We start from the raw sequence: 14,198 nt of genomic DNA, 5'->3' as shown, positions 1-14,198 counted from the left end.
GTGTCCATTCCTCAAGCGCCTTTAGTAAAGGAGAAGGTCCATTAAGGGCTTTTTTTGGCCTAAAATTTGATGTACATCTGATGAAAGATTTTTGACATTTTTTAAACACTTAAGTATCTTCTACAGTCCATTCAATTAGTTTATGTAATAGGTTTGAACTGATTTGGTCATTAAAGACGTCCAAATTCAAGGTTAAATATGAGATTCTATCAAATATGCCACAAAACGTCACTTTTCAGATAGTTTTTGTCTAAAATGGAAGTGGCCGCATTCGTGTTCAGTCTCAACCGTCAAATATGTTATGTATTATCATCAAATACAACATATAATAAACTATAAAGATTGAACACAGGTGCGGCCACTTTCGTTTTAGACAAAAAACCGTCTAACATTAGCACAAATACTAAGATTGTGAAGATTTTAGTAATTTTGCATGAATTAATGATGCTAGTACCTGATGCATGTGCAATGTAATGTCAAAAAACGGACCATGCTTATGTTACAAAAGTATTCTTCTTTCCAAAAAATAGCAAAAAGTTTAGATTTTCAACAAATTTTTGAAATGCTATATTTTGGGGCCAAAAAAGGGTCTTACCGGGCCTACTCCTTTAAATAGACTCCGATCATCTTCAATGAATCTTTGATAAATTTACTTGACGTGACCTTCATTATTCGTTATTTTCAATGTCATGTAAACTAGGAAGCTAAATTTTTTATTTTTTGAATTCAATAAAACTACTTAATCTCCTGTTTTATGCACCATTAATGAACTATTTAAATATTCTAAGAATATGGAATATGATTGAAAGATCAGAAGTGAAAACTAAAATTGAAATCCACTGTACTGTTTATGTCACTCAGACAAAATATCAATTGCTGAAAATTTGACAATACAGTAAAGTACTATTCAGACTCGTTTACATCATCACAGCACAAATGACTTTGATAGATTAGAACGACATTGTGCGTTCCAATTACAGTGTTGTGTTTCGAAAATATATCCCCGCAGTTCATAATACTGAAGAGATATCTAATACAGAAATTATACTTACACTGACACTGAAAATGCATCTTTTAATAATCAATTTGTGTTTATTGCATTTCAAAGTCTGGGAAATTCAGAAATCATATATCTAATATTTCTTACAAGAGACGTGTTCATTTAACTGGACGACACTCTTTAGTCTTGACAGTATGAAAAAATACATGAAATTGTTATTGGTTCAATTGTTTTGATTTATTGTTTGATAAAAGGTACAAAATGAGCGTAAAGTTAAGTCCTTTGCTCTAGTAAAATGAATTTTAGTCTTACACGATCATTTTAATCTTACATGATCTGAACAGTCTGCACAATACATTGGTTTACTAGCGCTGACTAAGAAAAAAATCATGGAAATTGTTCAGTTAGTATTCATGATTATTTTGTTGTATGATAATAACTCTCTCGCCAAGTTTTTTGTTGACCACTGAATAAAAATAAAACTAATGTCTTTATTCACAAATAATAAGATAGAATAGTTGTTCAAAAAGTTATTGACAAAGATTAACAAATAGACTTTGTGTAACATCTACGATGTATTTAAGTAATGTCTCAGAATTTATGCCTTGTCAAATACTTGATGGTAAGTTCGTTATTTTAATAAACATTTGTTTTGTCTTATTGTTCCTTGTATTGCCTAATGTATTACTGGCCATATTGAAGATTAAGTTAAAAAAAATATGGGGAATAATTTTCGAATTCCATCAAATTAAAATATTGATAGAAAAACGGAAATTTTTGATGATCCCATAAATAACTGAAATATTAGCATACATTAATGAAACAACAAACAAATGACACATACAAAAAGAACAGATGACATCCAGAGTTCAAAATAAGTAGTTTTAAACTTATTTGTTTAAGTTTAACCGTACGTCATCTTTAAGTCATGGTGAATTTGTTGAAAATATGTCATGCAGTACATATTTTTTTTTACATCTTACTGAAATGGGAAAAAATTATGAACAATATAAAAGGAAATGTAAAACAAAAATCGACAAGGCCGTAGTAAAAATCTGGAAGTATTTCAAGGGCCAATCCAATAAATTCAGAAAACTTAAATGGCTAATCAAATTTATATTGCAATGACCATTCAAATATCTTAGAACGATTGAAGGGCCAACCAAATTTCAAAAACGACAGACGACATCATGGCCAAAAATACAAAAAAGAGAACTCAGAATACAAACATCAATCCTTAAAACATAAGGAACTTAACATTAAAGAACTAAATATAACCTCTGACTCTTCGTAAGGGTAATCAGACCCTGTTTAAATAGTGTTACTGTCGTGTCAATCTTTACCAGAAAAAGTATGTTTACAAATCATGAACGATGAAACGACAACAGAGTTGTGACAAAAAGAAACACAAATTAGCCAATGATCTAATACTGTTTTTTTTGTTGGATTCCAAATGACCTAAAATTGATGTATGATATACATGATATAGGAAATCCAAAACAAAGTTTTAGCTTTTTATAAAGCTTTTGAGTGCTTCGCTGTATTATATTTTAAAGTAAGATGTGGTTTATGGGGTTGTTTAATATGAAAAAAAGAAGATGTGTTATGAATGCCAATGAGACAACTCTCCACAGGAGACCAAATGACACGGAAATCAACAACTATAGGTCACCGTACACCTATGAAGAGGTGTTATTTATCTCCTTTGTGCATATACTCATAAATGTGGTATTAAAAGCCGATCTTAGATGTGACGTATTATGATATACTGTAGTTTGTCCATGAACACTTCCCACAAAAACTCAGTCAAATTTACTTTAACAAATCCAACTCAATTTTACGGAAACATCAGGATTGATAGTAGAAAGCTTCCTTCTGATTTTCAAATTATTTGGTGGCGTCATTCAAGAGGTACCATTTGATTTTGAAAATTTATGATTTTTCATTCCACAGATATGGGACTACGACAGTCAGATTGTAAAAAAGTAAAATAACAAAAATACTGAACACCAAGGAAAATAAAAACGGAAAATCCTTTATCAAACGGCAAAATCACAAGCTCAAACACATCAAATGAATAGCAAACAACTGTCATATTCCTGGTTTGGTATTATTCTACATGCCATGCACGAGATATAGAATGCTTGGATCAATTTACTACAAACTTTACACTGTTGTTGGTATTGGTGTAGACTCGCAATGGGTTTTGAAAATTTTATCGTTTGTCGTTCCATAGTTATGAGACTTACAGAGTCAATTTTTATGCAATATTATTTTTGCATATGGATATCCTCATGCTTTTTTCATGTTATCAACTTGTTATTGGATGCCTACTTAATAATCCAGATTATTATCGCAACAATTATAATTCACAACTCGGGGTTATCATGTGGTCATGGCGTAACTGTTTTACATATATATATCGTTTTGTTTTATAACATGGAATGTATGTATTCTAATACAATTTCTTGAAGATCATTGGCAGTAAAACATGTTTTAGGGATTGTTCGCATATATAGTCAGATTAGCACTCACTTTTCCCCATCCTCTTAATAAGTTATCCATATGAATTTGACGCGACATTATATAGCGAGGTAAACCAGTAAAGGCAAAATTATCCATCATGCATAATATTTTTTCAATTCTTTGTCTAACAGTTCATGAAAAGAAAGTTCTTTGTTTGTACTTCATTTTGGGTCCTATGTTAAATTTAAACTATGCCCTGTGGTGCGATAAGTACAATAATCTGATCAATCTGGCTAAGTATTAATTCAATTTATCATACAATGAACTGAGAAGTTAGTTGTTTGTACACGCATTTCTCATAGATTGCTATGTTAACTATGAACGGTAGTAGCAGTCAACTCAGATTTCCGATCAACGTAAAAATTACAAACTTTGTAGAGGACCATTACCATGTGCATTTAGCCATTCAATGTGTCAAATGGTTTTGAAGAAGATATTGTTTGTATGTATTTCCCCTTAGGTCTTGTGTTAAATATTTTCCAATGTGGCAGCCATCTTAGATTTCCAATCTGCTGCAAACTTCTAAATTTGTTAAAGGACCATCTAAGTAAAATTCCGACAAAGTATAATATCATTTGGAATCTAGTAGGAAAATTTTGAAAATTTTCAACCAATCAGAATTCATTTTTGGGCCTGGCAGCCATGTTCAATATTCCACCGGAACCAAAATTACAAATTATGTGCATGACGTTCCTTGAAATATTGCTCCAATATTTGGTCCAATAGTTTCAGAGAAGATCAAATTTAAAAAAAACAAATGGCGGACGGACGGACACAAAGTGGTGGCAAAAACTCACCCATGCCCATTGAGCAAACAAAAAATTATGCGCCGTAAATACCAATTTGAAAACAAAGGAAAGCGAAGTTATCTGCTGGTAATCAGAGGAACAACCAGGACAACATAACATTTTTGACAGCCGGGTATCTTTTACAAGAAACGTTGGTTTTGAAAAAAAAAGCAACAATCCGAAGTGTCAGGTGATATAAATATTAATTCCTTTTGGGATTCTGTGTGCGGAACGATTTTTTTATTTGGCCGCCTCAGATAATAAGGTAATAAGTCTCGATAAGCTCAAGTGGTTATCCAGATAACATTAAATAATGGAAATGTACATCTATCATACCCGTCGTCTTCTGAAAAAGAAAATGCAGGTCATGTCCTGCATTTAGGAAAACAATTCAGGTCATATCACGAACTAACTTTTTCAGTTGTTTAATATTGTATAACATACACCAGCTTCCTATAAATATTCAAAAAAAAGTATTTGTTGCAAATCATCTACAATTTCAATTTATGTTTTCATTTTAACTTCATTGTATTTGTTATATATTCATTATTAATCAAATATTAATATAAACATGTTCCCTCTTGTTCCATTCACACTTCTTTTATCATTATTGAATCATAAACCCTAACTGTAATAATAAATCAGCTATAGCTAATGTGCTCCTATACACTGGAGGAAGATAAAGAGAAAGAAGAAGTTACTATTGTTTACATTCTGTGCACATTTGTAGACCACATGGATTTGAAGTGACATAAAAAATAGATGGTAAAAACATAGTTTCGGGACTTGTGTCTCTGCAACAGATTTGTATAAAGAAGTTCAAATTGTTTTAAATGATTTTAATAGGTTAATTGATATTTGCAAACGAAAATTTTATAAATCAGGACATGCAGTTGTATGTCCAGCTTGACTGGCTTCAACCTTTCTGGGATACAATTAGCGAGATAATTAACGAATTGTTATTACCTTTCAATCAAAAGAGTATCAAAATGATGTTGTGATAGATGAAATCATTCAATTGAGAGTAAATAAGTGAACTTTTTGTCCATGACGAATTTCGAATTTGCCGTTTTTCAGAGGAAAATTTAACATTTTAGACGTTGGAAGTCTCATGGCACTAGAATACTGTTAAAAAACGGGCCATTTGATGAAATCTCGAGTTGACCCGGACGGGCATTGACAAATATCGAGTGAGCTGGTAAATTCACGAATCAAACCCGAAAAAATTACATGACAGTTGACAGGTATGCATTTGTTTTGAAAGAACTCATTCAAAAATATGTAAAAAAAAAATAAAAGAGATATGAAGTTTTGTATCTATTTATTATATTTGTTTTTAAAGAGGAGGTTTTCTTTTGTTTATTTTTACTTTTTGTTGCGGTTTTGTCTCACTTAATTTAGTACTTCCCTTTTCGGTTAGGTTATTTGGTTTTCCAAAGTGGGTTTTCCCCGCAAAACCGAAAGTAGAATTTACACAGCGTTTGACAAGACTCTTTAGGACCTCTGGGTTTGGTAAGAACTTATGATTGAATAATACTTACACACATAAACAAAAAGGACTAAACCACGAATATATCTATATATGTGAAAGTTTGTTGTATTTAATAAAGACAATAAAAACATTCAAATCGATTAAATTATTATGAATTTTGCTAAGGCATTTGACAAAGATATGCAGCGAAGACTTTTCTATACATTAAATTATTATACTTCATGTCAAAATGCCAGATTTTAATTGGTTAATACGAGGGAGATAACTTGCTCTATCTCATGGCAAATACTCAATTAAAATATTATGGACAGACACTGGAGTGAAAGTAGTGAGCAGAATACACCAATCTCGAGTTGTTTTTTTTATGAATAACTGAGTTACACTGGTTAATCCAAGGTCAATTAGCAACGACATCTTCCAAAAATCGTTTCTTTCTGTGAGGTAATAGCACCGTTACTGCATATTTCTTTCTGTGAGGTGATAGCATTGTTACTGTAAATTTCTTTCTGTGAGGTAATTGCACTGTTGCTACATAGAAAAATCTACGGGGAAGTGCACGAATTACTGAGTTGTGTGTATAACGACTGGAGTATTCTGATTTGGATATCGAATGAATAAGAAAAGACCAGTGGACCCAATACACGGAGGATTTCCCCCAATGAACATGCAGCAAATCAATTGAATATATGCAAAAAAGAGGGTAGAAGATATCAAATGGATATTTAAACTCATAAGTCAAAGACAAACTGACAAAACCATGTTAAATATATTAAAAAAATAAACTCATCTTCAATAACATCATGAGATAAAATCTTCTGTGACCTATCTACTGGCTTGTTTTTATGTCGCTCGGAAAGGTATATGTATATCAACAATGAAAATGATGTATGAGCGTGACAGGTGTTTTTAATTCAGCCATGCTGGGTCTATGTGATCACTCCGAATTTGGAGATGGTGTACAATTCTAAGTTGAAGATATATCATGAAACAATTATGTGTTTTTATGACTTGCAGAGACTTAATACACCATTTTAATCATCTATTGCCAGCTTTTGACTTGTTATTTGCTCTCAAATTAAGAAAAGATTGGACGAACAGCTACTTTATTTTAGATGAACAATGGCATATAGTTCCTTTGTAAAACAGCATTTATAATAAATTGCTATATACTTATTAATGTAAAAAAAGTAATACATCGAATTTGAGCAGTTGATGAGAATTGTGAAAGTATTTTATCAGTATCTTATGTTAAGGAGTTGATTTTTTTGGGAAAATGTATTATCCTGGCTTTTAAAAGTAGAGACAGTATAAAACAGTCTCTGTCTACATGTTTTATTGCAATTATACCTGTTATTTCTTGTTTACACCGATGAGCTGTAAAGCTTAAGGCAATAAAGTAACATTACGCTTGTGTAAGTAATTGAATAAAATTTGGTACAAGATGTGTATTGATATCAAAGTTGTTTCCCACACTTTTTTGAAATGCTATTATTCCAATTCTTTTCTGAGGCAAATAATAGTACTGATACAATACAGTATGATAGACAACTTTCATCATTTACAAATAACTTCACTCAAAGGTGGGAGTATAAATTGGAATCGCCTCCACTTTAATGTCAATCTCAATTGACCACAGTTTATAGCTCTAGTATTACATAATTGGATACACATTAATATTGACCTCAAGAGTAGACCTATAATCACTTTTAATCTACACTACATACATTTATTCTGTAAATAATTTCTCAGAGATGAATGATTATTTAAGGATAGGAAAGATGCATGTTTTTATGAAGAAAAGACAAAATACAAAATATGTATGAAAACAATGCAAGCAGGGTCTATTTTACTTGTAAAATAAGTGTTATAATCATCTGATATTAGTCAATAATATACGTATATTTAATTTACAATAATCATTAATGAGCTTGAAACAATAAACACAATTGCATAACTCTAACCTGTGGAGTTTCGGCAATCATTTATATTTGATAAATCCCCATTATATGGCTATTTAACAGTATACGGTATTGTACATGTATATTTGAATACATGAAATTATTTTTTCTCGAAGAAGAATGAACACCAATTTAAATGAAAATTAGTCATTTGATTTTTTTTGTGGAAAAGGTGCATTTCCAATACCTCTTTTTTGAAACTATTAAATCAAACTTCAATAAAAGATATATTACACAGTCCTTTGAAGATTTCTATTTCCAATCAAACCAAAATTATTTAATTAAAAAAAAAGAAGATATAAGAAATCAGTACTCCTTCTACAAATTGAAATATCAAATGAATTTGTTTCAAATTGAGAAATTCTCCGTCTTTGGGGAAAAAGGAAACAATTGTTTTGGTGAGATTATGGAAATGAAAAAAACAACATTCATCTTCATAATCAGTGTCATATAATTTAAACAAAAATCAAAAATGATCATATGCTGTGTTAGAAAATGGCACAACTATGTCTAAATATTGAAATATTCCTAAAAGCATACAACCATTTACAAGTAAATTTAAGGAGACAAGTTTCAACTGATAAAAAAACAGTTATTTTTCTGAATTTAATGCAAGAGTGATATATCAAGTTGTTTTTGTTCACCACAAGACCTGAAAATATGATTTGAAATCGTGCTCACAACTCTTCCAGTCTTTCCATCAGTAGTTTCGATCGTCATAAATACCCTAAAAGAAGTACATTTTTACTGAGAATTTCATGAACTGAAACGGGCGATTTAAAAAAAATAACGCTGGAAATAATAATGAAAATGATAATGTTCTACATTAAATCCTAGTGTTGTCTGTTTTTTTAAAACATATAATATAAGATTGCCCCTTTAATTTCTTCTCGGTTTAAATACAAATAAACATTTTTAGCACAAATCACTTATCCAAAGTTGTGATGGTTGTCTCTAAATGTCTTACAAGAGCTATTACACATTTTGTTTATTAACAGTGAGATCAGAAAAAAATATAGTCTACCCGATGTAGCTTAACAAATGGCTGAATCACAACACCGACGATGCTTTGATTATGGTAAGTCTAAAATGTCCAGGCTATTTCTTTACAACGTAAATGATGTTTGAGCTTTAATGGGTGTTTTGTTTGGTCAGCCTAAATTCCTTAGGCTTTGTCATAAGTATGTCTTGATGAGGAATGTCAAACATTGCAAAAAACCTATCAGTGCAATAGGATTTGAGTTAAACGTCAAAACCAGATTTAATTTTGTGTTCTTGTTCTTAAAAATTCTCATCACTTCATTGTGGGCTGCGTTTTTATGGTACTCTAGTAACTTTTTTTTTTGTTTTTTGTTTTAATTTTGGAGAACTCCTAATAATGAATGTATCTCCTTCGTGTAGAACTCTGATTCTATTTCAGAGGGGCATATAATGGCAGATATCAGCCTGGTACATTTTCATAATGTCATGACTGTCAGTTGCTTTTTAATAACAGTCAGGGGTATGACTTACCCAAATAATTTCATTATCACCTGTTTAAGAGAGTTGAACATTTCAGTAATCAACTATTTTAGTGATTTGAAAATTTCAGTAATCATCTATTTAAGTGATTTTGATGTATCCATTGTCTACATAGATCAATTATCCCTTTCATATGTATATTTTTTTCAGCAATGCACTAAGGCAATAAGTTAGTGCTAAAACATTAAAAAGTACCCTTGGGGATTTTTCTGTAATCAAATATGCATTAATTACTTTAACAACGTGACAGAAAAAAAAACAATATGAGGGGGTTGGAAGGCACTTTTTTATGGCCATCACCCATACAATTGCGTTTTACTTTGCATGCATAATAACACAATTTGAACTTCGTAACCTGCCCCCACCCAAACAATAATAATTCAAGTGCCTTCCAACACCCCACCCCTCTATATTTTTTTCTCATATAGCCCTGACACATAAAAAGACACATTTACCAGTACTGATATATTTATCATAATAAAAGGAGATGATGGAATGTTAATGAAACAGTTCAGACATATCAGAACAGAGCTCAATACCAGTATACGTAATATCATGATTTTATTTGGATGAATTATATCTGTTTTTTGGTTTTTTTACCCAGTTTCTGGTCAAATGTTTTAAAGAACAAAATAGCTGTGTCAAAGATGAATCTCTAAGGAAATGGAGTGAAGATTAAGAAAAAAACAAAATGACTGAACCTACAGAGCCTAGGCCATTAAAACGAACAATATCACCTGATTTACTGAGTCAAGTAGAAGAAATACAGAAAAAAGTACCAAAAACTACACGTAAACAAAATATTTTAAATTGTTTGTACTACTAGTATATATTTTGAAACTATATGCTCAGGCAGGAACCAGTAATCTTTAGAAGAGGGGAGAGGAAGGTCTAAGACTTTTCTCAATAAGTTGTTTAATAATAAGTCCTTTATTTCAATTATTTGAAAAAATTGTTTCAGATGGATTAAAAAGGGTTGTTTTTGTCTAATGGAAACTATTGCAAACATTTTTTAAATTATTTTTACTGATTAAGAACATACATGGGCAATTTTGACTCTGCATAATGCTTGTTCAAATAAATAAAAACATTTATTTATAAAGTTAGACACTAAAACAACATATGAATGTGCTAGTGGAAATTAATATGAATAAAATTAGATTTTTGATATATATCAATTAGACACAGCAAAAATCCAACAACATAGTTTTGACTTACACATTTCAGCAATTAAGGGTCATTTGTCAAATGGTTGTAGTCTAGCCAACCACCAAGATGGCCCTCATTGTTTTTGCCATTGTTAAAACCAGAACATACCATGAATAAAAAACTTAAAAACACAGCTCTTCCAATCTTTCTATCAGTGATTTTGATCCCTTTGATTATTAACAATAGCATTCATCAAAAATGCTTATTCTCTAACAGTTAATCTCTTGGGAGCTAAAGATGTACAAAAGCTAGTTTTCCTTCTTTTTTTTAATGCCTTCAATAAAAAAAGCTACATGTAAACCTGTGACAAATGTGCTTCTAGTGGTTCAAGGAATCAAATTGGTTAATAAAGGTAACAGTAGTATACTTCTGTTCAATAGTCATAATCCGATTAAGCAAAAACAAATCCGGGTACAAGCAAACACCGAGGGAAACACATCAAATATAATAACAAAACAACGGAACAACAGACACACTGAACTACAACAAAAGCAAACGCTAACATACATAGAAACGGTCTATCTGATATCAACTGCAATATTCCTGACTTGGTACAGGGAATTTTAAGAAAAAGTGGTGGGTTTAACCTGGCTAGCCAAAGCTCCCGCTAATATGGCAATGTTAAAAATACCGCTAAAATGACAACACTACATGACAGGAATACAGTATAAAACATCTGAACAGAAATGAACCCTAGAAAACAAAGAGGTTTAATAAAACAATAGGGAAGAATTGCAATAATCAAATATTGATGTTCATGCATTGTGCATGAACATTTTTTTTGTTTTTTGTTTCATCATGCTTATGTCAAGAAATCTCACTTAAGCAGCTGTAGGTTTTTGCTTGTCTAGTTCCAGGTCCATCAGATGATTTAGATGATAGAAAGAAGAGATGGTTAGTTGTCGGGATCTGTCTCCATACAATCATATCTCCCATGCAGAGGACATTTGTTGTGCCCGTTGTTACGAAACTTTGTTATTCACTAACAAACCGGAACAACATTCATAAGCGAACTTATGCAAGTTATCTAAAGAGATATGCTCCTACCAACACAGACCTAAATTATCAAGCTATTAACAGCAACAAAACTAATTATAAAAGGAATAAAGCACAATATGATTACACAGTCAAAAGCTTTTGATGACACCTGTGACTCATCTGCATTGCTTGGAATCATTGTAAACATCGACAGATTCCCAAACGATGTTCAATATGATGCTGAACAGGTAATTAAAAAAATGTATAGGTGTCTTTGTGCTATAAGTTGTCGTGAGTCATGACTCTTTATCTTGTATTTCAAGTCTTGAGCATCATGAAAGTTGCCACTACTAATGGCTAGCCCTTCATTCATGTTTTTTTGTCTTGCTTGTGACAATTGTTGCAGAATGTAATACATAGGGGTTTTAATCAATTAAGCTATTTCTGAAAATCTTTGTTTATGTATCTCAGGAGATTAACGAGATGCATTATCTAAATCTGAATGCAGAAGACTTATGGTCTGAAGTGTCTGTCAGGTATATGTCTGCTGTTCGTGATCTCAATTTAATGGTTCAGTTACTGCTAATATAAGCATCTCTGCCAAGTAGGGGTCACTAGTCATTGACTTCATTTTCTGGTTCAGTGATCAATATTACTTTGATTTTGGTAGGTAGGTTTCTCTTATACTCTTTGCACAGTAAGAACCCTTGCAATGTGACTCTCTAATGGTTCCGTAGGTGGCTTTTGCAAGGCAAAACTACTGCTCTATCCAACATATCCCCATTTCCATTGGCTGTCCAAATTAACCGTCCTTCACATCAGTCTGCCTACTTTGCATGACCTATTTATTGTATTCATCGATAACTTGTTCTCGTCCAGAATATAAAATATATCCAGAATATGCATTTATTATTTACAATGATTTTAATGAGTACATGTCAATTTGACAGATTTGTCTGACCTCAATTTTTTTATAGTTAGTTTTGTTAATGTTAATTTTCTGTAAAATGCCTATTTTTTATGTTTGTAAGGTAAACATGTCCATCTGACATAGTTCAACTGGCCTTGCCCTCATTTTAATGGTTCATTGGTCAACATGTTGTTCTTAAAATTAAGTCTATTTAAGTCCTAGGTCAACTTTATTCCGTATGTAGAAAAAATCTAAAATTAAATGTACATGTTCTATGAACAGAGATCATTTGACCTGGTCCTAATATCAACGGTTCATTAATCCGTGTTTAGTTTTCTGAAATGTGTATTTCCTCAAATATCATGTCAGATTTATTCTGTGTACGCAATTTATGGTCTAGAAAATGATTGCCAAGTGTTCATACCTGTTCATCCAATCCAAACATTTTCTTGAATCACTGTTTTTGTGATACATGTAGTTATACCTTGATCTTAGAGACTTAAACAGGAAATTCACTCATAATTAGAAAAGGAGATGAGACATTTTAACTAATACATCCTTATTATGTTTTGCCCTTTATCAGAACATTATGTCATTGTATTAATGTTTTGTACATGTCTGTTTTAGATACGGTCAAAATACGTAATCCCTGGGCTCATTGTGACTTCAGTAAATGGGATGCTACAAAATATGCAGATTCATTCCAGTTGATGGAACAACTTGTGAAACACCTTCTTCTTAGTAACAGGGAAGAAAATAGAGTCTTGGGAGAACTAAATAAATGGGCAACAAACGGTAATTCTTTTATATGATAGATATACATATATATCCATAAATAATTACTTGTAACATGATAAACAATTGTGGCAACTATATCGCAATGAAATGCTTATAAATTGTCAACATATCAAAGATACTGAAATCGTCAACAAAATTAATATATTGATGTGACCAGAATCAAAGACGTTAAAAATATTTTGGAGGATTCTGCGCTTTTATACACAATGTCCGTCTGTATACTCTTTAACACCTCAATAAAACTATAAAAGAAGCATTTAATATATATTAAGTAGTCAGCACTTCTGTGTTAACATAAATTGTCATTGATATGCTCAGCTCATAATTATAAATTAATTGAGCATTACAAAATATTTGGAAATACTACGGATTTTCTACTAGAAAAACCTTAGTGTCCGATTTTTGCTAAATCTTATAAACACTAAATTACCGACAAAATGATCAAATCAATGTAGATATTTAATTTCAACAAAAAAGGGCTGACTACTGGGCTGGTGATACTCTCATGGACAAAAGGTCCACCGGCAGTGGCGTCGACCCATTGGTTATAAAAACTCATCAAAGTTACCAGGCTTTTAATTTTGTATGCAAGGTGCACATTTCGTCTATAAGACTCATCAGCTGTAATGCTTTTATCAAAATAATTGGAACTCCAAATTAAAGGGTAAAAACCAGACCATGCGGACAATACACAAAAAAAAATATATATTTATACATCAATTATCAACAACTCTTAGCAGCATTATTATCAATTTATGAGTGAGTTTAAAGACAGATTTATTGAAACGCAAAAATCAGGCTTTATTACTGCATTGATCGATGTTTAATTATTTATATCTATATATAAGAAATTGTAGCTTCTTCTAAATATTTTAATTGCAAAAATGAAAACAGGTTAAGGAACTAATCAATATGGGACAACATTCATAAGTTTAATCTGTTTCATTGTAGGTCAGAACTTTCTAAGTGGCAAGACACTGGGTTTAGAGATAGTGGAAGAAATACGTCAACATACTAG

General features: G+C 31.5%; 1 long non-coding RNA gene across 1 annotated transcript; it reads left to right on the top strand.

Moving 5' to 3' along the window:
- The first annotated feature begins 11,350 nt into the window (after positions 1–11,350).
- On the top strand, positions 11,351–14,190 carry LOC127718368 (uncharacterized). The gene is made up of 3 exons (XR_007989785.1): positions 11,351–11,720; positions 13,010–13,177; positions 14,132–14,190. It is a non-coding gene; the product is annotated as an uncharacterized LOC127718368 (long non-coding RNA).
- Positions 14,191–14,198: the final 8 nt, after the last annotated feature.

The sequence above is a fragment of the Mytilus californianus genome, unplaced genomic scaffold, assembly GCF_021869535.1.
Source record: "Mytilus californianus isolate M0D057914Y unplaced genomic scaffold, xbMytCali1.0.p SCAF_10, whole genome shotgun sequence".
Lineage (NCBI taxonomy): Eukaryota > Metazoa > Mollusca > Bivalvia > Mytilida > Mytilidae > Mytilus > Mytilus californianus.
Note: the sequence above shows the minus strand (reverse complement) of the source record. Positions and strands in the feature narration are given on the sequence as shown.